We start from the raw sequence: 21,657 nt of genomic DNA on the forward strand, positions 1-21,657 counted from the left end.
AGCATTTGGTGGTATATTGGGTACACTATAGATTCCATTTTGTCTAAGTAACCTTGAGTGGCTATAAAGTCTCATTTTGACAAACAAAAAACTGTCAAAATGAAATTACAGGTTTTTCTCTTACCTTTCTTTTGTCTAAGTAACCCTGAGTGGCTTAAAAGAATAGTCTCATTATGACTAACAAAAAGATCAACAATAAATTGCAGGTGTTTATTTTGTCTTTCTTCTGGGTCTGCATGCTTGAGTTGCACACAGTATGTGACAAGTCTTAGGTTCCAACTATCAAAAAAGTCAAAACTCTATTGGGACCTCTAAATCTTGGCACTGCACATTTTAAATATGCATACTTGGATAGCAAGTAACCTTAAGTTATTATTTTCGCAATACTACATACACATTTTGTTGTTTTAAGTTGTTATGTTATTTTTAAAACGTTACATCTTCATTAAATGAAATTGTGTGTTTGCTCCAGCTTTTTGCATTTTTTCTTAAATAATTTGAGTTTTACTTTAAAAATGGTAAAATCTGAATGAGAGTTTATTATGCAGTTGGCTCGTTGGTCTAGGGGTATGATTCTCGCTTTGGGTGCGAGAGGTCCCGGGTTCAAATCCCAGACGAGCCCATGTTTTCATGTACTTTTATAGTCCTTAATATCTGATAGTATTTAATAGCATTTTAAAATACTCACTAATGTATACAAACAGGTTTACTTACAATTTCATTACTATACATAAAAAAGACATGCACAGTGGGCTCGTTGGTCAAGGGGTATAATTCTTGCTTAGGGTGCGAGAGATCCCTGGTACAAATCCCGGATGAGCCCATCTTTTACAGGTATATACTTATGCATACTTAGTAAAATGTCAAGCATTTGATGGTATATTGGGTAAACTATAGATTCCATTTTGTCTAAGGTACCTTGAGTGGCTTAAAAGTCTCATTTTGACAAACAAAAAACTGTCAAAATGAAATTACAGGTTTTTCTCTTACCTTTCTTTTGTCTAAGTAACCCTGAGTGGCTTAAAAGAATAGTCTCATTATGACTAACAAAAAGATCAACAATAAATTGCAGGTGTTTATTTTGTCTTTCTTCTGGGTCTGCATACTTGAGTTGCACACAGTATGTGACAAGTCTTTGGTCCAACTATCAAAAAAGTCCAAACTCTATTGGGACCTCCAAATCTTGGCACTGCACATTTTAAATATGCATACTTGGATAACAAGTAACCTTAAGTTATTATTTTCGCAATACTACATACACATTTTTTTGTTTTAAGTTGTTATGTTATTTTTAAAATGTTACATCTTCATTTAAATGAAATTGTGTGTTTGCTCCAGCTTTTTGCATTTTTTCTTAAATAATTTGAGTTTTACTTTAAAAATGGTAAAATCTGAATGAGAAGCCATTACGCAGTTGGCTCGTTGGTCTAGGGGTATGATTCTCGCTTTGGGTGCGAGAGGTCTTGGGTTCAAATCCCGGACGAGCCTATGTTTTAATGTACTTTTATAGTCCTTAATATCTGATAGTATTTAATAGCATTTTAAAATACTCACTAATGTATACAAACAGGTTTACTTACAATTTCATTAATATACATAAAAAAGACATGCACAGTGGGCTCGTTGGTCAAGGGGTATAATTCTTGCTTAGGGTGCGAGAGATCCCTGGTACAAATCCCGGATGAGCCCATCTTTTACAGGTATATACTTATGCATACTTAGTAAAATGTCAAGCATTTGGTGGTATATTGGGTAAACTATAGATTCCATTTTGTCTAAGTAACCTTGAGTGGCTTAAAAGTCTCATTTTGACAAACAAAAAACTGTCAAAATGAAATTACAGGTTTTTCTCTTACCTTTCTTTTGTCTAAGTAACCCTGAGTGGCTTAAAAGAATAGTCTCATTATGACTAACAAAAAGATCAACAATAAATTGCAGGTGTTTATTTTGTCTTTCTTCTGGGTCTGCATGCTTGAGTTGCACACAGTATGTGACAAGTCTTAGGTTCTAATTATCAAAAAAGTCCAAACTTTATTGGGACCTCTAAATCTTGGCACTGCACATTTTAAATATGCATACTTGGATAACAAGTAACCTTAAGTTATTATTTTCGCAATACTACATACACATTTTTTTGTTTTAAGTTGTTATTTTTAAAATGTTACATCTTCATTAAATGAAATTGTGTGTTTGCTCCAGCTTTTTGCATTTTTTCTTAAATAATTTGAGTTTTACTTTAAAAATGGTAAAATCTGAATGAAAAGCCATTACGCAGTTGGCTCGTTGGTCTAGGGGTATGATTCTCGCTTTGGGTGTGGGAGGTCCCGGGTTCAAATCCCGGACGAGCCCATGTTTTCATGTACTTTTATAGTCCTTAATATCTGATAGTATTTAATAGCATTTTAAAATACTCACTAATGTATACAAACAGGTTTACTTACAATTTCATTACTATACATAAAAAAGACATGCACAGTGGGCTCGTTGGTCAAGGGGTATAATTCTTGCTTAGGGTGCGAGAGATCCCTGGTACAAATCCCGGATGAGCCCATCTTTTACAGGCATATACTTATGCAAACTTAGTAAAATGTCAAGCATTTGGTGGTATATTGGGTACACTATAGATTCCATTTTGTCTACGTAACCTTGAGTGGCTATAAAGTCTCATTTTGACAAACAAAAAACTGTCAAAATGAAATTACAGGTTTTTCTCTTACCTTTCTTTTGTCTAAGTAACCCTGAGTGGCTTAAAAGAATAGTCTCATTATGACTAACAAAAAGATCAACAATAAATTGCAGGTGTTTATTTTGTCTTTCTTCTGGGTCTGCATGCTTGAGTTGCACACAGTATGTGACAAGTCTTAGGTTCCAATTATCAAAAAAGTCCAAACTTTATTAGGACCTCTAAATCTTGGCACTGCACATTTTAAATATGCATACTTGGATAACAAGTAACCTTAAGTTATTATTTTCGCAATACTACATACACATTTTTTTGTTTTAAGTTGTTATTTTTAAAATGTTACATCTTCATTTAAATGAAATTGTGTGTTTGCTCCAGCTTTTTGCATTTTTTCTTAAATAATTTGAGTTTTACTTTAAAAATGGTAAAATCTGAATGAAAAGCCATTACGCAGTTGGCTCGTTGGTCTAGGGGTATGATTCTCGCTTTGGGTGCGAGAGGTCCCGGGTTCAAATCCCAGACGAGCCCATGTTTTCATGTACTTTTATAGTCCTTAATATCTGATAGTATTTAATAGCATTTTAAAATACTCACTAATGTATACAAACAGGTTTACTTGCAATTTTATTACTATACATAAAAAAGACATGCACAGTGGGCTCGTTGGTCAAGGGGTATAATTCTTGCTTAGGGTGCGAGAGATCCCTGGTACAAATCCCGGATGAGCCCATCTTTTACAGGCATATACTTATGCAAACTTAATAAAATGTCAAGCATTTGGTGGTATATTGGGTACACTATAGATTCCATTTTGTCTAAGTAACCTTGAGTGACTATAAAGTCTCATTTTGACAAACAAAAAACTGTCAAAATGAAATTACAGGTTTTTCTCTTACCTTTCTTTTGTCTAAGTAACCCTGAGTGGCTTAAAAGAATAGTCTCATTATGACTAACAAAAAGATCAACAATAAATTGCAGGTGTTTATTTTGTCTTTCTTCTGGGTCTGCATGCTTGAGTTGCACACAGTATGTGACAAGTCTTAGGTTCCAACTATCAAAAAAGTCCAAACTCTATTGGGACCTCTAAATCTTGGCACTGCACATTTTAAATATGCATACTTGGATAGCAAGTAACCTTAAGTTATTATTTTTGCAATACTACATACACATTTTGTTGTTTTAAGTTGTTATGTTATTTTTAAAACGTTACATCTTCATTAAATGAAATTGTGTGTTTGCTCCAGCTTTTTGCATTTTTTCTTAAATAATTTGAGTTTTACTTTAAAAATGGTAAAATCTGAATGAGAGTTTATTATGCAGTTGGCTCGTTGGTCTAGGGGTATGATTCTCGCTTTGGGTGCGAGAGGTCCCGGGTTCAAATCCCGGACGAGCCCATGGTTTCATATACTTTTATAGTCCTTAATATCTGATAGTATTTAATAGCATTTTAAAATACTCACTAATGTATACAAACAGGTTTACTTACAATTTCATTAATATACATAAAAAAGACATGCACAGTGGGATCGTTGGTCAAGGGGTATAATTCTTGCTTAGGGTGCGAGAGATCCCTGGTACAAATCCCGGATGAGCCCATCTTTTACAGGTATAAACTTATGCATACTTAGTAAAATGTCAAGCATTTGGTGGTATATTGGGTAAACTATAGATTCCATTTTGTCTAAGTAACCTTGAGTGGCTTAAAAGTCTCATTTTGACAAACAAAAAACTGTCAAAATGAAATTACAGGTTTTTCTCTTACCTTTCTTTTGTCTAAGTAACCCTGAGTGGCTTAAAAGAATAGTCTCATTATGACTAACAAAAAGATCAACAATAAATTGCAGGTGTTTATTTTGTCTTTCTTCTGGGTCTGCATGCTTGAGTTGCACACAGTATGTGACAAGTCTTAGGTTCCAATTATCAAAAAAGTCCAAACTTTATTGGGACCTCTAAATCTTGGCACTGCACATTTTAAATATGCATACTTGGATAACAAGTAACCTTAAGTTATTATTTTCGCAATACTACATACACATTTTTTTGTTTTAAGTTGTTATTTTTAAAATGTTACATCTTCATTAAATGAAATTGTGTGTTTGCTCCAGCTTTTTGCATTTTTTCTTAAATAATTTGAGTTTTACTTTAAAAATGGTAAAATCTGAATGAAAAGCCATTACGCAGTTGGCTCGTTGGTCTAGGGGTATGATTCTCGCTTTGGGCGTGGGAGGTCCCGGGTTCAAATCCCGGACGAGCCCATGTTTTCATGTACTTTTATAGTCCTTAATATCTGATAGTATTTAATAGCATTTTAAAATACCCACTAATGTATACAAACAGGTTTACTTACAATTTCATTACTATACATAAAAAAGACATGCACAGTGGGCTCGTTGGTCAAGGGGTATAATTCTTGCTTAGGGTGCGAGAGATCCCTGGTACAAATCCCGGATGAGCCCATCTTTTACAGGCATATACTTATGCAAACTTAGTAAAATGTCAAGCATTTGGTGGTATATTGGGTACACTATAGATTCCATTTTGTCTAAGTAACCTTGAGTGGCTATAAAGTCTCATTTTGACAAACAAAAAACTGTCAAAATGAAATTACAGGTTTTTCTCTTACCTTTCTTTTGTCTAAGTAACCCTGAGTGGCTTAAAAGAATAGTCTCATTATGACTAACAAAAAGATCAACAATAAATTGCAGGTGTTTATTTTGTCTTTCTTCTGGGTCTGCATGCTTGAGTTGCACACAGTATGTGACAAGTCTTAGGTTCCAACTATCAAAAAAGTCAAAACTCTATTGGGACCTCTAAATCTTGGCACTGCACATTTTAAATATGCATACTTGGATAGCAAGTAACCTTAAGTTATTATTTTCGCAATACTACATACACATTTTGTTGTTTTAAGTTGTTATGTTATTTTTAAAACGTTACATCTTCATTAAATGAAATTGTGTGTTTGCTCCAGCTTTTTGCATTTTTTCTTAAATAATTTGAGTTTTACTTTAAAAATGGTAAAATCTGAATGAGAGTTTATTATGCAGTTGGCTCGTTGGTCTAGGGGTATGATTCTCGCTTTGGGTGCGAGAGGTCCCGGGTTCAAATCCCAGACGAGCCCATGTTTTCATGTACTTTTATAGTCCTTAATATCTGATAGTATTTAATAGCATTTTAAAATACTCACTAATGTATACAAACAGGTTTACTTACAATTTCATTACTATACATAAAAAAGACATGCACAGTGGGCTCGTTGGTCAAGGGGTATAATTCTTGCTTAGGGTGCGAGAGATCCCTGGTACAAATCCCGGATGAGCCCATCTTTTACAGGTATATACTTATGCATACTTAGTAAAATGTCAAGCATTTGGTGGTATATTGGGTAAACTATAGATTCCATTTTGTCTAAGGTACCTTGAGTGGCTTAAAAGTCTCATTTTGACAAACAAAAAACTGTCAAAATGAAATTACAGGTTTTTCTCTTACCTTTCTTTTGTCTAAGTAACCCTGAGTGGCTTAAAAGAATAGTCTCATTATGACTAACAAAAAGATCAACAATAAATTGCAGGTGTTTATTTTGTCTTTCTTCTGGGTCTGCATACTTGAGTTGCACACAGTATGTGACAAGTCTTTGGTCCAACTATCAAAAAAGTCCAAACTCTATTGGGACCTCCAAATCTTGGCACTGCACATTTTAAATATGCATACTTGGATAACAAGTAACCTTAAGTTATTATTTTCGCAATACTACATACACATTTTTTTGTTTTAAGTTGTTATGTTATTTTTAAAATGTTACATCTTCATTTAAATGAAATTGTGTGTTTGCTCCAGCCTTTTGCATTTTTTCTTAAATAATTTGAGTTTTACTTTAAAAATGGTAAAATCTGAATGAGAAGCTATTACGCAGTTGGCTCGTTGGTCTAGGGGTATGATTCTCGCTTTGGGTGCGAGAGGTCTCGGGTTCAAATCCCGGACGAGCCTATGTTTTCATGAACTTTTATAGTCCTTAATATCTGATAGTATTTAATAGCATTTTAAAATACTCACTAATGTATACAAACAGGTTTACTTACAATTTCATTAATATACATAAAAAAGACATGCACAGTGGGCTCGTTGGTCAAGGGGTATAATTCTTGCTTAGGGTGCGAGAGATCCCTGGTATAAATCCCGGATGAGCCCATCTTTTACAGGTATATACTTATGCATACTTAGTAAAATGTCAAGCATTTGGTGGTATATTGGGTAAACTATAGATTCCATTTTGTCTAAGTAACCTTGAGTGGCTTAAAAGTCTCATTTTGACAAACAAAAAACGGTCAAAATGAAATTACAGGTTTTTCTCTTACCTTTCTTTTGTCTAAGTAACCCTGAGTGGCTTAAAAGAATAGTCTCATTATGACTAACAAAAAGATCAACAATAAATTGCAGGTGTTTATTTTGTCTTTCTTCTGGGTCTGCATGCTTGAGTTGCACACAGTATGTGACAAGTCTTAGGTTCCAATTATCAAAAAAGTCCAAACTTTATTAGGACCTCTAAATCTTGGCACTGCACATTTTAAATATGCATACTTGGATAACAAGTAACCTTAAGTTATTATTTTCGCAATACTACATACACATTTTTTTGTTTTAAGTTGTTATTTTTAAAATGTTACATCTTCATTTAAATGAAATTGTGTGTTTGCTCCAGCTTTTTGCATTTTTTCTTAAATAATTTGAGTTTTACTTTAAAAATGGTAAAATCTGAATGAAAAGCCATTACGCAGTTGGCTCGTTGGTCTAGGGGTATGATTCTCGCTTTGGGTGCGAGAGGTCCCGGGTTCAAATCCCAGACGAGCCCATGTTTTCATGTACTTTTATTGTCCTTAATATCTGATAGTATTTAATAGCATTTTAAAATACTCACTAATGTATACAAACAGGTTTACTTACAATTTCATTACTATACATAAAAAAGACATGCACAGTGGGCTCGTTGGTCAAGGGGTATAATTCTTGCTTAGGGTGCGAGAGATCCCTGGTACAAATCCCGGATGAGCCCATCTTTTACAGGCATATACTTATGCAAACTTAATAAAATGTCAAGCATTTGGTGGTATATTGGGTACACTATAGATTCCATTTTGTCTAAGTAACCTTGAGTGGCTATAAAGTCTCATTTTGACAAACAAAAAACTGTCAAAATGAAATTACAGGTTTTTCTCTTACCTTTCTTTTGTCTAAGTAACCCTGAGTGGCTTAAAAGAATAGTCTCATTATGACTAACAAAAAGATCAACAATAAATTGCAGGTGTTTATTTTGTCTTTCTTCTGGGTCTGCATGCTTGAGTTGCACACAGTATGTGACAAGTCTTAGGTTCCAACTATCAAAAAAGTCCAAACTCTATTGGGACCTCTAAATCTTGGCACTGCACATTTTAAATATGCATACTTGGATAGCAAGTAACCTTAAGTTATTATTTTCGCAATACTACATACACATTTTGTTGTTTTAAGTTGTTATGTTATTTTTAAAACGTTACATCTTCATTAAATGAAATTGTGTGTTTGCTCCAGCTTTTTGCATTTTTTCTTAAATAATTTGAGTTTTACTTTAAAAATGGTAAAATCTGAATGAGAGTTTATTATGCAGTTGGCTCGTTGGTCTAGGGGTATGATTCTCGCTTTGGGTGCGAGAGGTCCCGGGTTCAAATCCCGGACGAGCCCATGGTTTCATATACTTTTATAGTCCTTAATATCTGATAGTATTTAATAGCATTTTAAAATACTCACTAATGTATACAAACAGGTTTACTTACAATTTCATTAATATACATAAAAAAGACATGCACAGTGGGATCGTTGGTCAAGGGGTATAATTCTTGCTTAGGGTGCGAGAGATCCCTGGTACAAATCCCGGATGAGCCCATCTTTTACAGGTATAAACTTATGCATACTTAGTAAAATGTCAAGCATTTGGTGGTATATTGGGTAAACTATTGATTCCATTTTGTCTAAGTAACCTTGAGTGGCTTAAAAGTCTCATTTTGACAAACAAAAAACTGTCAAAATGAAATTACAGGTTTTTCTCTTACCTTTCTTTTGTCTAAGTAACCCTGAGTGGCTTAAAAGAATAGTCTCATTATGACTAACAAAAAGATCAACAATAAATTGCAGGTGTTTATTTTGTCTTTCTTCTGGGTCTGCATGCTTGAGTTGCACACAGTATGTGACAAGTCTTAGGTTCTAATTATCAAAAAAGTCCAAACTTTATTGGGACCTCTAAATCTTGGCACTGCACATTTTTAATATGCATACTTGGATAACAAGTAACCTTAAGTTATTATTTTCGCAATACTACATACACATTTTTTTGTTTTAAGTTGTTATTTTTAAAATGTTACATCTTCATTAAATGAAATTGTGTGTTTGCTCCAGCTTTTTGCATTTTTTCTTAAATAATTTGACTTTTACTTTAAAAATGGTAAAATCTGAATGAAAAGCCATTACGCAGTTGGCTCGTTGGTCTAGGGGTATGATTCTCGCTTTGGGTGTGGGAGGTACCGGGTTCAAATCCCGGACGAGCCCATGTTTTCATGTACTTTTATAGTCCTTAATATCTGATAGTATTTAATAGCATTTTAAAATACTCACTAATGTATACAAACAGGTTTACTTACAATTTCATTACTATACATAAAAAAGACATGCACAGTGGGCTCGTTGGTCAAGGGGTATAATTCTTGCTTAGGGTGCGAGAGATCCCTGGTACAAATCCCGGATGAGCCCATCTTTTACAGGTATATACTTATGCATACTTAGTAAAATGTCAAGCATTTGGTGGTATATTGGGTAAACTATAGATTCCATTTTGTCTAAGGTACCTTGAGTGGCTTAAAAGTCTCATTTTGACAAACAAAAAACTGTCAAAATGAAATTACAGGTTTTTCTCTTACCTTTCTTTTGTCTAAGTAACCCTGAGTGGCTTAAAAGAATAGTCTCATTATGACTAACAAAAAGATCAACAATAAATTGCAGGTGTTTATTTTGTCTTTCTTCTGGGTCTGCATACTTGAGTTGCACACAGTATGTGACAAGTCTTTGGTCCAACTATCAAAAAAGTCCAAACTCTATTGGGACCTCCAAATCTTGGCACTGCACATTTTAAATATGCATACTTGGATAACAAGTAACCTTAAGTTATTATTTTCGCAATACTACATACACATTTTTTTGTTTTAAGTTGTTATGTTATTTTTAAAATGTTACATCTTCATTTAAATGAAATTGTGTGTTTGCTCCAGCTTTTTGCATTTTTTCTTAAATAATTTGAGTTTTACTTTAAAAATGGTAAAATCTGAATGAGAAGCCATTACTCAGTTGGCTCGTTGGTCTAGGGGTATGATTCTTGCTTTGGGTGCGAGAGGTCTCGGGTTCAAATCCCGGACGAGCCTATGTTTTCATGTACTTTTATAGTCCTTAATATCTGATAGTATTTAATAGCATTTTAAAATACTCACTAATGTATACAAACAGGTTTACTTACAATTTCATTAATATACATAAAAAAGACATGCACAGTGGGCTCGTTGGTCAAGGGGTATAATTCTTGCTTAGGGTGCGAGAGATCCCTGGTACAAATCCCGGATGAGCCCATCTTTTACAGGTATATACTTATGCATACTTAGTAAAATGTCAAGCATTTGGTGGTATATTGGGTAGACTATAGATTCCATTTTGTCTAAGTAACCTTGAGTGGCTTAAAAGTCTCATTTTGACAAACAAAAAACTGTCAAAATGAAATTACAGGTTTTTCTCTTACCTTTCTTTTGTCTAAGTAACCCTGAGTGGCTTAAAAGAATAGTCTCATTATGACTAACAAAAAGATCAACAATAAATTGCAGGTGTTTATTTTGTCTTTCTTCTGGGTCTGCATGCTTGAGTTGCACACAGTATGTGACAAGTCTTAGGTTCCAATTATCAAAAAAGTCCAAACTTTATTAGGACCTCTAAATCTTGGCACTGCACATTTTAAATATGCATACTTGGATAACAAGTAACCTTAAGTTATTATTTTCGCAATACTACATACACATTTTTTTGTTTTAAGTTGTTATTTTTAAAATGTTACATCTTCATTTAAATTAAATTGTGTGTTTGCTCCAGCTTTTTGCATTTTTTCTTAAATAATTTGAGTTTTACTTTAAAAATGGTAAAATCTGAATGAAAAGCCATTACGCAGTTGGCTCGTTGGTCTAGGGGTATGATTCTCACTTTGGGTGTGGGAGGTCCCGGGTTCAAATCCCGGACGAGCCCATGTTTTCATGTACTTTTATAGTCCTTAATATCTGATAGTATTTAATAGCATTTTAAAATACTCACTAATGTATACAAACAGGTTTACTTACAATTTCATTACTATACATAAAAAAGACATGCACAGTGGGCTCGTTGGTCAAGGGGTATAATTCTTGCTTAGGGTGCGAGAGATCCCTGGTACAAATCCCGGATGAGCCCATCTTTTACAGGTATATACTTATGCATACTTAGTAAAATGTCAAGCATTTGGTGGTATATTGGGTAAACTATAGATTCCATTTTGTCTAAGGTACCTTGAGTGGCTTAAAAGTCTCATTTTGACAAACAAAAAACTGTCAAAATGAAATTACAGGTTTTTCTCTTACCTTTCTTTTGTCTAAGTAACCCTGAGTGGCTTAAAAGAATAGTCTCATTATGACTAACAAAAAGATCAACAATAAATTGCAGGTGTTTATTTTGTCTTTCTTCTGGGTCTGCATACTTGAGTTGCACACAGTATGTGACAAGTCTTTGGTCCAACTATCAAAAAAGTCCAAACTCTATTGGGACCTCCAAATCTTGGCACTGCACATTTTAAATATGCATACTTGGATAACAAGTAACCTTAAGTTATTATTTTCGCAATACTACATACACATTTTTTTGTTTTAAGTTGTTATGTTATTTTTAAAATGTTACATCTTCATTTAAATGAAATTGTGTGTTTGCTCCAGCTTTTTGCATTTTTTCTTAAATAATTTGAGTTTTACTTTAAAAATGGTAAAATCTGAATGAGAAGCCATTACGCAGTTGGCTCGTTGGTCTAGGGGTATGATTCTCGCTTTGGGTGCGAGAGGTCTCGGGTTCAAATCCCGGACGAGCCTATGTTTTCATGTACTTTTATAGTCCTTAATATCTGATAGTATTTAATAGCATTTTAAAATACTCACTAATGTATACAAACAGGTTTACTTACAATTTCATTAATATACATAAAAAAGACATGCACAGTGGGCTCGTTGGTCAAGGGGTATAATTCTTGCTTAGGGTGCGAGAGATCCCTGGTACAAATCCCGGATGAGCCCATCTTTTACAGGTATATACTTATGCATACTTAGTAAAATGTCAAGCATTTGGTGGTATATTGGGTAAACTATAGATTCCATTTTGTCTAAGTAACCTTGAGTGGCTTAAAAGTCTCATTTTGACAAACAAAAAACGGTCAAAATGAAATTACAGGTTTTTCTCTTACCTTTCTTTTGTCTAAGTAACCCTGAGTGGCTTAAAAGAATAGTCTCATTATGACTAACAAAAAGATCAACAATAAATTGCAGGTGTTTATTTTGTCTTTCTTCTGGGTCTGCATGCTTGAGTTGCACACAGTATGTGACAAGTCTTAGGTTCCAATTATCAAAAAAGTCCAAACTTTATTAGGACCTCTAAATCTTGGCACTGCACATTTTAAATATGCATACTTGGATAACAAGTAACCTTAAGTTATTATTTTCGCAATACTACATACACATTTTTTTGTTTTAAGTTGTTATTTTTAAAATGTTACATCTTCATTTAAATGAAATTGTGTGTTTGCTCCAGCTTTTTGCATTTTTTCTTAAATAATTTGAGTTTTACTTTAAAAATGGTAAAATCTGAATGAAAAGCCATTACGCAGTTGGCTCGTTGGTCTAGGGGTATGATTCTCGCTTTGGGTGCGAGAGGTCCCGGGTTCAAATCCCAGACGAGCCCATGTTTTCATGTACTTTTATAGTCCTTAATATCTGATAGTATTTAATAGCATTTTAAAATACTCACTAATGTATACAAACAGGTTTACTTACAATTTCATTACTATACATAAAAAAGACATGCACAGTGGGCTCGTTGGTCAAGGGGTATAATTCTTGCTTAGGGTGCGAGAGATCCCTGGTACAAATCCCGGATGAGCCCATCTTTTACAGGCATATACTTATGCAAACTTAATAAAATGTCAAGCATTTGGTGGTATATTGGGTACACTATAGATTCCATTTTGTCTAAGTAACCTTGAGTGGCTATAAAGTCTCATTTTGACAAACAAAAAACTGTCAAAATGAAATTACAGGTTTTTCTCTTACCTTTCTTTTGTCTAAGTAACCCTGAGTGGCTTAAAAGAATAGTCTCATTATGACTAACAAAAAGATCAACAATAAATTGCAGGTGTTTATTTTGTCTTTCTTCTGGGTCTGCATGCTTGAGTTGCACACAGTATGTGACAAGTCTTAGGTTCCAACTATCAAAAAAGTCCAAACTCTATTGGGACCTCTAAATCTTGGCACTGCACATTTTAAATATGCATACTTGGATAGCAAGTAACCTTAAGTTATTATTTTCGCAATACTACATACACATTTTGTTGTTTTAAGTTGTTATGTTATTTTTAAAACGTTACATCTTCATTAAATGAAATTGTGTGTTTGCTCCAGCTTTTTGCATTTTTTCTTAAATAATTTGAGTTTTACTTTAAAAATGGTAAAATCTGAATGAGAGTTTATTATGCAGTTGGCTCGTTGGTCTAGGGGTATGATTCTCGCTTTGGGTGCGAGAGGTCCCGGGTTCAAATCCCGGACGAGCCCATGGTTTCATATACTTTTATAGTCCTTAATATCTGATAGTATTTAATAGCATTTTAAAATACTCACTAATGTATACAAACAGGTTTACTTACAATTTCATTAATATACATAAAAAAGACATGCACAGTGGGATCGTTGGTCAAGGGGTATAATTCTTGCTTAGGGTGCGAGAGATCCCTGGTACAAATCCCAGATGAGCCCATCTTTTACAGGTATAAACTTATGCATACTTAGTAAAATGTCAAGCATTTGGTGGTATATTGGGTAAACTATTGATTCCATTTTGTCTAAGTAACCTTGAGTGGCTTAAAAGTCTCATTTTGACAAACAAAAAACTGTCAAAATGAAATTACAGGTTTTTCTCTTACCTTTCTTTTGTCTAAGTAACCCTGAGTGGCTTAAAAGAATAGTCTCATTATGACTAACAAAAAGATCAACAATAAATTGCAGGTGTTTATTTTGTCTTTCTTCTGGGTCTGCATGCTTGAGTTGCACACAGTATGTGACAAGTCTTAGGTTCTAATTATCAAAAAAGTCCAAACTTTATTGGGACCTCTAAATCTTGGCACTGCACATTTTAAATATGCATACTTGGATAACAAGTAACCTTAAGTTATTATTTTCGCAATACTACATACACATTTTTTTGTTTTAAGTTGTTATTTTTAAAATGTTACATCTTCATTAAATGAAATTGTGTGTTTGCTCCAGCTTTTTGCATTTTTTCTTAAATAATTTGACTTTTACTTTAAAAATGGTAAAATCTGAATGAAAAGCCATTACGCAGTTGGCTCGTTGGTCTAGGGGTATGATTCTCGCTTTGGGTGTGGGAGGTACCGGGTTCAAATCCCGGACGAGCCCATGTTTTCATGTACTTTTATAGTCCTTAATATCTGATAGTATTTAATAGCATTTTAAAATACTCACTAATGTATACAAACAGGTTTACTTACAATTTCATTACTATACATAAAAAAGACATGCACAGTGGGCTCGTTGGTCAAGGGGTATAATTCTTGCTTAGGGTGCGAGAGATCCCTGGTACAAATCCCGGATGAGCCCATCTTTTACAGGTATATACTTATGCATACTTAGTAAAATGTCAAGCATTTGGTGGTATATTGGGTAAACTATAGATTCCATTTTGTCTAAGGTACCTTGAGTGGCTTAAAAGTCTCATTTTGACAAACAAAAAACTGTCAAAATGAAATTACAGGTTTTTCTCTTACCTTTCTTTTGTCTAAGTAACCCTGAGTGGCTTAAAAGAATAGTCTCATTATGACTAACAAAAAGATCAACAATAAATTGCAGGTGTTTATTTTGTCTTTCTTCTGGGTCTGCATACTTGAGTTGCACACAGTATGTGACAAGTCTTTGGTCCAACTATCAAAAAAGTCCAAACTCTATTGGGACCTCCAAATCTTGGCACTGCACATTTTAAATATGCATACTTGGATAACAAGTAACCTTAAGTTATTATTTTCGCAATACTACATACACATTTTTTTGTTTTAAGTTGTTATGTTATTTTTAAAATGTTACATCTTCATTTAAATGAAATTGTGTGTTTGCTCCTGCTTTTTGCATTTTTTCTTAAATAATTTGAGTTTTACTTTAAAAATGGTAAAATCTGAATGAGAAGCCATTACTCAGTTGGCTCGTTGGTCTAGGGGTATGATTCTTGCTTTGGGTGCGAGAGGTCTCGGGTTCAAATCCCGGACGAGCCTATGTTTTCATGTACTTTTATAGTCCTTAATATCTGATAGTATTTAATAGCATTTTAAAATACTCACTAATGTATACAAACAGGTTTACTTACAATTTCATTAATATACATAAAAAAGACATGCACAGTGGGCTCGTTGGTCAAGGGGTATAATTCTTGCTTAGGGTGCGAGAGATCCCTGGTACAAATCCCGGATGAGCCCATCTTTTACAGGTATATACTTATGCAAACTTAGTAAAATGTCAAGCATTTGGTGGTATATTGGGTAGACTATTGATTCCATTTTGTCTAAGTAACCTTGAGTGGCTTAAAAGTCTCATTTTGACAAACAAAAAACTGTCAAAATGAAATTACAGGTTTTTCTCTTACCTTTCTTTTGTCTAAGTAACCCTGAGTGGCTTAAAAGAATAGTCTCATTATGACTAACAAAAAGATCAACAATAAATTGCAGGTGTTTATTTTGTCTTTCTTCTGGGTCTGCATGCTTGAGTTGCACACAGTATGTGACAAGTCTTAGGTTCCAATTATCAAAAAAGTCCAAACTTTATTAGGACCTCTAAATCTTGGCACTGCACATTTTAAATATGCATACTTGGATAACAAGTAACCTTAAGTTATTATTTTCGCAATACTACATACACATTTTTTTGTTTTAAGTTGTTATTTTTAAAATGTTACATCTTCATTTAAATTAAATTGTGTGTTTGCTCCAGCTTTTTGCATTTTTTCTTAAATAATTTGAGTTTTACTTTAAAAATGGTAAAATCTGAATGAAAAGCCATTACGCAGTTGGCTCGTTGGTCTAGGGGTATGATTCTCGCTTTGGGTGCGAGAGGTCCCGGGTTCAAATCCCAGACGAGCCCATGTTTTCATGTACTTTTATAGTCCTTAATATCTGATAGTATTTAATAGCATTTTAAAATACTCACTAATGTATACAAACAGGTTTACTTACAATTTCATTACTATACATAAAAAAGACATGCACAGTGGGCTCGTTGGTCAAGGGGTATAATTCTTGCTTAGGGTGCGAGAGATCCCTGGTACAAATCCCGGATGAGCCCATCTTTTACAGGCATATACTTATGCAAACTTAATAAAATGTCAAGCATTTGGTGGTATATTGGGTACACTATAGATTCCATTTTGTCTAAGTAACCTTGAGTGGCTATAAAGTCTCATTTTGACAAACAAAAAACTGTCTAAATGAAATTACAGGTTTTTCTCTTACCTTTCTTTTGTCTAAGTAACCCTGAGTGGCTTAAAAGAATAGTCTCATTATGACTAACAAAAAGATCAACAATAAATTGCAGGTGTTTATTTTGTCTTTCTTCTGGGTCTGCATGCTTGAGTTGCACACAGTATGTGACAAGTCTTAGGTTCCAACTATCAAAAAAGTCAAAACTCTATTGGGACCTCTAAATCTTGGTACTGCACATTTTAAATATGCATACTTGGATAGCAAGTAACCTTAAGTTATTATTTTCGCAATACTACATACACATTTTGTTGTTTTAAGTTGTTATGTTATTTTTAAAACGTTACATCTTCATTAAATGAAATTGTGTGTTTGCTCCAGCTTTTTGCATTTTTTCTTAAATAATTTGAGTTTTACTTTAAAAATGGTAAAATCTGAATGAGAGTTTATTATGCAGTTGGCTCGTTGGTCTAGGGGTATGATTCTCGCTTTGGGTGCGAGAGGTCCCGGGTTCAAATCCCGGACGAGCCCATGGTTTCATATACTTTTATAGTCCTTAATATCTGATAGTATTTAATAGCATTTTAAAATACTCACTAATGTATACAAACAGGTTTACTTACAATTTCATTAATATACATAAAAAAGACATGCACAGTGGGATCGTTGGTCAAGGGGTATAATTCTTGCTTAGGGTGCGAGAGATCCCTGGTACAAATCCCGGATGAGCCCATCTTTTACAGGTATAAACTTATGCATACTTAGTAAAATGTCAAGCATTTGGTGGTATATTGGGTAAACTATAGATTCCATTTTGTCTAAGTAACCTTGAGTGGCATAAAAGTCTCATTTTGACAAACAAAAAACTGTCAAAATGAAATTACAGGTTTTTCTCTTACCTTTCTTTTGTCTAAGTAACCCTGAGTGGCTTAAAAGAATAGTCTCATTATGACTAACAAAAAGATCAACAATAAATTGCAGGTGTTTATTTTGTCTTTCTTCTGGGTCTGCATGCTTGAGTTGCACACAGTATGTGACAAGTCTTAGGTTCTAATTATCAAAAAAGTCCAAACTTTATTGGGACCTCTAAATCTTGGCACTGCACATTTTAAATATGCATACTTGGATAACAAGTAACCTTAAGTTATTATTTTCGCAATACTACATACACATTTTTTTGTTTTAAGTTGTTATTTTTAAAATGTTACATCTTCATTAAATGAAATTGTGTGTTTGCTCCAGCTTTTTGCATTTTTTCTTAAATAATTTGAGTTTTACTTTAAAAATGGTAAAATCTGAATGAAAAGCCATTACGCAGTTGGCTCGTTGGTCTAGGGGTATGATTCTCGCTTTGGGTGTGGGAGGTCCCGGGTTCAAATCCCGGACGAGCCCATGTTTTCATGTACTTTTATAGTCCTTAATATCTGATAGTATTTAATAGCATTTTAAAATACTCACTAATGTATACAAACAGGTTTACTTACAATTTCATTACTATACATAAAAAAGACATGCACAGTGGGCTCGTTGGTCAAGGGGTATAATTCTTGCTTAGGGTGCGAGAGATCCCTGGTACAAATCCCGGATGAGCCCATCTTTTACAGGTATATACTTATGCATACTTAGTAAAATGTCAAGCATTTGGTGGTATATTGGGTAAACTATAGATTCCATTTTGTCTAAGGTACCTTGAGTGGCTTAAAAGTCTCATTTTGACAAACAAAAAACTGTCAAAATGAAATTACAGGTTTTTCTCTTACCTTTCTTTTGTCTAAGTAACCCTGAGTGGCTTAAAAGAATAGTCTCATTATGACTAACAAAAAGATCAACAATAAATTGCAGGTGTTTATTTTGTCTTTCTTCTGGGTCTGCATGCTTGAGTTGCACACAGTATGTGACAAGTCTTAGGTTCTAATTATCAAAAAAGTCCAAACTTTATTGGGACCTCTAAATCTTGGCACTGCACATTTTAAATATGCATACTTGGATAACAAGTAACCTTAAGTTATTATTTTCGCAATACTACATACACATTTTTTTGTTTTAAGTTGTTATTTTTAAAATGTTACATCTTCATTAAATGAAATTGTGTGTTTGCTCCAGCTTTTTGCATTTTTTCTTAAATAATTTGACTTTTACTTTAAAAATGGTAAAATCTGAATGAAAAGCCATTACGCAGTTGGCTCGTTGGTCTAGGGGTATGATTCTCGCTTTGGGTGTGGGAGGTACCGGGTTCAAATCCCGGACGAGCCTATGTTTTCATGTACTTTTATAGTCCTTAATATCTGATAGTATTTAATAGCATTTTAAAATACTCACTAATGTATACAAACAGGTTTACTTACAATTTCATTACTATACATAAAAAAGACATGCACAGTGGGCTCGTTGGTCAAGGGGTATAATTCTTGCTTAGGGTGCGAGAGATCCCTGGTACAAATCCCGGATGAGCCCATCTTTTACAGGTATATACTTATGCATACTTAGTAAAATGTCAAGCATTTGGTGGTATATTGGGTAAACTATAGATTCCATTTTGTCTAAGGTACCTTGAGTGGCTTAAAAGTCTCATTTTGACAAACAAAAAACTGTCAAAATGAAATTACAGGTTTTTCTCTTACCTTTCTTTTGTCTAAGTAACCCTGAGTGGCTTAAAAGAATAGTCTCATTATGACTAACAAAAAGATCAACAATAAATTGCAGGTGTTTATTTTGTCTTTCTTCTGGGTCTGCATACTTGAGTTGCACACAGTATGTGACAAGTCTTTGGTCCAACTATCAAAAAAGTCCAAACTCTATTGGGACCTCCAAATCTTGGCACTGCACATTTTAAATATGCATACTTGGATAACAAGTAACCTTAAGTTATTATTTTCGCAATACTACATACACATTTTTTTGTTTTAAGTTGTTATGTTATTTTTAAAATGTTACATCTTCATTTAAATGAAATTGTGTGTTTGCTCCTGCTTTTTGCATTTTTTCTTAAATAATTTGAGTTTTACTTTAAAAATGGTAAAATCTGAATGAGAAGCCATTACTCAGTTGGCTCGTTGGTCTAGGGGTATGATTCTTGCTTTGGGTGCGAGAGGTCTCGGGTTCAAATCCCGGACGAGCCTATGTTTTCATGTACTTTTATAGTCCTTAATATCTGATAGTATTTAATAGCATTTTAAAATACTCACTAATGTATACAAACAGGTTTACTTACAATTTCATTAATATACATAAAAAAGACATGCACAGTGGGCTCGTTGGTCAAGGGGTATAATTCTTGCTTAGGGTGCGAGAGATCCCTGGTACAAATCCCGGATGAGCCCATCTTTTACAGGTATATACTTATGCAAACTTAGTAAAATGTCAAGCATTTGGTGGTATATTGGGTAGACTATTGATTCCATTTTGTCTAAGTAACCTTGAGTGGCTTAAAAGTCTCATTTTGACAAACAAAAAACTGTCAAAATGAAATTACAGGTTTTTCTCTTACCTTTCTTTTGTCTAAGTAACCCTGAGTGGCTTAAAAGAATAGTCTCATTATGACTAACAAAAAGATCAACAATAAATTGCAGGTGTTTATTTTGTCTTTCTTCTGGGTCTGCATGCTTGAGTTGCACACAGTATGTGACAAGTCTTAGGTTCCAATTATCAAAAAAGTCCAAACTTTATTAGGACCTCTAAATCTTGGCACTGCACATTTTAAATATGCATACTTGGATAACAAGTAACCTTAAGTTATTATTTTCGCAATACTACATACACATTTTTTTGTTTTAAGTTGTTATTTTTAAAATGTTACATCTTCATTTAAATTAAATTGTGTGTTTGCTCCAGCTTTTTGCATTTTTTCTTAAATAATTTGAGTTTTACTTTAAAAATGGTAAAATCTGAATGAAAAGCCATTACGCAGTTGGCTCGTTGGTCTAGGGGTATGATTCTCGCTTTGGGTGCGAGAGGTCCCGGGTTCAAATCCCAGACGAGCCCATGTTTTCATGTACTTTTATAGTCCTTAATATCTGATAGTATTTAATAGCATTTTAAAATACTCACTAATGTATACAAACAGGTTTACTTACAATTTCATTACTATACATAAAAAAGACATGCACAGTGGGCTCGTTGGTCAAGGGGTATAATTCTTGCTTAGGGTGCGAGAGATCCCTGGTACAAATCCCGGATGAGCCCATCTTTTACAGGCATATACTTATGCAAACTTAATAAAATGTCAAGCATTTGGTGGTATATTGGGTACACTATAGATTCCATTTTGTCTAAGTAACCTTGAGTGGCTATAAAGTCTCATTTTGACAAACAAAAAACTGTCTAAATGAAATTACAGGTTTTTCTCTTACCTTTCTTTTGTCTAAGTAACCCTGAGTGGCTTAAAAGAATAGTCTCATTATGACTAACAAAAAGATCAACAATAAATTGCAGGTGTTTATTTTGTCTTTCTTCTGGGTCTGCATGCTTGAGTTGCACACAGTATGTGACAAGTCTTAGGTTCCAACTATCAAAAAAGTCAAAACTCTATTGGGACCTCTAAATCTTGGTACTGCACATTTTAAATATGCATACTTGGATAGCAAGTAACCTTAAGTTATTATTTTCGCAATACTACATACACATTTTGTTGTTTTAAGTTGTTATGTTATTTTTAAAACGTTACATCTTCATTAAATGAAATTGTGTGTTTGCTCCAGCTTTTTGCATTTTTTCTTAAATAATTTGAGTTTTACTTTAAAAATGGTAAAATCTGAATGAGAGTTTATTATGCAGTTGGCTCGTTGGTCTAGGGGTATGATTCTCGCTTTGGGTGCGAGAGGTCCCGGGTTCAAATCCCGGACGAGCCCATGGTTTCATATACTTTTATAGTCCTTAATATCTGATAGTATTTAATAGCATTTTAAAATACTCACTAATGTATACAAACAGGTTTACTTACAATTTCATTAATATACATAAAAAAGACATGCACAGTGGGATCGTTGGTCAAGGGGTATAATTCTTGCTTAGGGTGCGAGAGATCCCTGGTACAAATCCCGGATGAGCCCATCTTTTACAGGTATAAACTTATGCATACTTAGTAAAATGTCAAGCATTTGGTGGTATATTGGGTAAACTATAGATTCCATTTTGTCTAAGTAACCTTGAGTGG

General features: G+C 33.8%; 25 non-coding genes across 25 annotated transcripts; all 25 read left to right on the plus strand.

Annotated features, from left to right (window-relative positions):
* Window positions 1-550: 550 nt before the first annotated feature.
* TRNAP-UGG (transfer RNA proline (anticodon UGG)) lies at window positions 551-622 on the plus strand. The gene has a single exon. It is a non-coding gene; the product is annotated as a tRNA-Pro (tRNA).
* Window positions 623-1,416: 794 nt separating this feature from the next.
* Window positions 1,417-1,488, plus strand: TRNAP-UGG (transfer RNA proline (anticodon UGG)). Its single transcript has one exon. It is a non-coding gene; the product is annotated as a tRNA-Pro (tRNA).
* Window positions 1,489-2,277: 789 nt separating this feature from the next.
* Window positions 2,278-2,349, plus strand: TRNAP-UGG (transfer RNA proline (anticodon UGG)). Its single transcript has one exon. It is a non-coding gene; the product is annotated as a tRNA-Pro (tRNA).
* A 790-nt stretch (window positions 2,350-3,139) lies between these two features.
* Window positions 3,140-3,211, plus strand: TRNAP-UGG (transfer RNA proline (anticodon UGG)). The gene has a single exon. It is a non-coding gene; the product is annotated as a tRNA-Pro (tRNA).
* A 794-nt stretch (window positions 3,212-4,005) lies between these two features.
* TRNAP-UGG (transfer RNA proline (anticodon UGG)) lies at window positions 4,006-4,077 on the plus strand. The gene has a single exon. It is a non-coding gene; the product is annotated as a tRNA-Pro (tRNA).
* A 789-nt stretch (window positions 4,078-4,866) lies between these two features.
* TRNAP-UGG (transfer RNA proline (anticodon UGG)) lies at window positions 4,867-4,938 on the plus strand. Its single transcript has one exon. It is a non-coding gene; the product is annotated as a tRNA-Pro (tRNA).
* Window positions 4,939-5,732: 794 nt separating this feature from the next.
* TRNAP-UGG (transfer RNA proline (anticodon UGG)) lies at window positions 5,733-5,804 on the plus strand. Its single transcript has one exon. It is a non-coding gene; the product is annotated as a tRNA-Pro (tRNA).
* A 794-nt stretch (window positions 5,805-6,598) lies between these two features.
* TRNAP-UGG (transfer RNA proline (anticodon UGG)) lies at window positions 6,599-6,670 on the plus strand. Its single transcript has one exon. It is a non-coding gene; the product is annotated as a tRNA-Pro (tRNA).
* Window positions 6,671-7,460: 790 nt separating this feature from the next.
* On the plus strand, window positions 7,461-7,532 carry TRNAP-UGG (transfer RNA proline (anticodon UGG)). The gene has a single exon. It is a non-coding gene; the product is annotated as a tRNA-Pro (tRNA).
* Window positions 7,533-8,326: 794 nt separating this feature from the next.
* Window positions 8,327-8,398, plus strand: TRNAP-UGG (transfer RNA proline (anticodon UGG)). Its single transcript has one exon. It is a non-coding gene; the product is annotated as a tRNA-Pro (tRNA).
* Window positions 8,399-9,187: 789 nt separating this feature from the next.
* Window positions 9,188-9,259, plus strand: TRNAP-UGG (transfer RNA proline (anticodon UGG)). Its single transcript has one exon. It is a non-coding gene; the product is annotated as a tRNA-Pro (tRNA).
* Window positions 9,260-10,053: 794 nt separating this feature from the next.
* TRNAP-UGG (transfer RNA proline (anticodon UGG)) lies at window positions 10,054-10,125 on the plus strand. The gene has a single exon. It is a non-coding gene; the product is annotated as a tRNA-Pro (tRNA).
* A 790-nt stretch (window positions 10,126-10,915) lies between these two features.
* Window positions 10,916-10,987, plus strand: TRNAP-UGG (transfer RNA proline (anticodon UGG)). Its single transcript has one exon. It is a non-coding gene; the product is annotated as a tRNA-Pro (tRNA).
* A 794-nt stretch (window positions 10,988-11,781) lies between these two features.
* Window positions 11,782-11,853, plus strand: TRNAP-UGG (transfer RNA proline (anticodon UGG)). The gene has a single exon. It is a non-coding gene; the product is annotated as a tRNA-Pro (tRNA).
* A 790-nt stretch (window positions 11,854-12,643) lies between these two features.
* TRNAP-UGG (transfer RNA proline (anticodon UGG)) lies at window positions 12,644-12,715 on the plus strand. Its single transcript has one exon. It is a non-coding gene; the product is annotated as a tRNA-Pro (tRNA).
* Window positions 12,716-13,509: 794 nt separating this feature from the next.
* TRNAP-UGG (transfer RNA proline (anticodon UGG)) lies at window positions 13,510-13,581 on the plus strand. Its single transcript has one exon. It is a non-coding gene; the product is annotated as a tRNA-Pro (tRNA).
* A 789-nt stretch (window positions 13,582-14,370) lies between these two features.
* TRNAP-UGG (transfer RNA proline (anticodon UGG)) lies at window positions 14,371-14,442 on the plus strand. The gene has a single exon. It is a non-coding gene; the product is annotated as a tRNA-Pro (tRNA).
* Window positions 14,443-15,236: 794 nt separating this feature from the next.
* On the plus strand, window positions 15,237-15,308 carry TRNAP-UGG (transfer RNA proline (anticodon UGG)). Its single transcript has one exon. It is a non-coding gene; the product is annotated as a tRNA-Pro (tRNA).
* Window positions 15,309-16,098: 790 nt separating this feature from the next.
* TRNAP-UGG (transfer RNA proline (anticodon UGG)) lies at window positions 16,099-16,170 on the plus strand. Its single transcript has one exon. It is a non-coding gene; the product is annotated as a tRNA-Pro (tRNA).
* A 794-nt stretch (window positions 16,171-16,964) lies between these two features.
* On the plus strand, window positions 16,965-17,036 carry TRNAP-UGG (transfer RNA proline (anticodon UGG)). The gene has a single exon. It is a non-coding gene; the product is annotated as a tRNA-Pro (tRNA).
* Window positions 17,037-17,825: 789 nt separating this feature from the next.
* Window positions 17,826-17,897, plus strand: TRNAP-UGG (transfer RNA proline (anticodon UGG)). Its single transcript has one exon. It is a non-coding gene; the product is annotated as a tRNA-Pro (tRNA).
* A 789-nt stretch (window positions 17,898-18,686) lies between these two features.
* TRNAP-UGG (transfer RNA proline (anticodon UGG)) lies at window positions 18,687-18,758 on the plus strand. Its single transcript has one exon. It is a non-coding gene; the product is annotated as a tRNA-Pro (tRNA).
* Window positions 18,759-19,552: 794 nt separating this feature from the next.
* Window positions 19,553-19,624, plus strand: TRNAP-UGG (transfer RNA proline (anticodon UGG)). Its single transcript has one exon. It is a non-coding gene; the product is annotated as a tRNA-Pro (tRNA).
* A 790-nt stretch (window positions 19,625-20,414) lies between these two features.
* On the plus strand, window positions 20,415-20,486 carry TRNAP-UGG (transfer RNA proline (anticodon UGG)). The gene has a single exon. It is a non-coding gene; the product is annotated as a tRNA-Pro (tRNA).
* Window positions 20,487-21,280: 794 nt separating this feature from the next.
* On the plus strand, window positions 21,281-21,352 carry TRNAP-UGG (transfer RNA proline (anticodon UGG)). The gene has a single exon. It is a non-coding gene; the product is annotated as a tRNA-Pro (tRNA).
* The last annotated feature ends 305 nt before the right edge of the window (window positions 21,353-21,657 follow it).

The sequence above is a fragment of the Pseudophryne corroboree genome, chromosome 3, assembly GCF_028390025.1.
Source record: "Pseudophryne corroboree isolate aPseCor3 chromosome 3, aPseCor3.hap2, whole genome shotgun sequence".
Lineage (NCBI taxonomy): Eukaryota > Metazoa > Chordata > Amphibia > Anura > Myobatrachidae > Pseudophryne > Pseudophryne corroboree.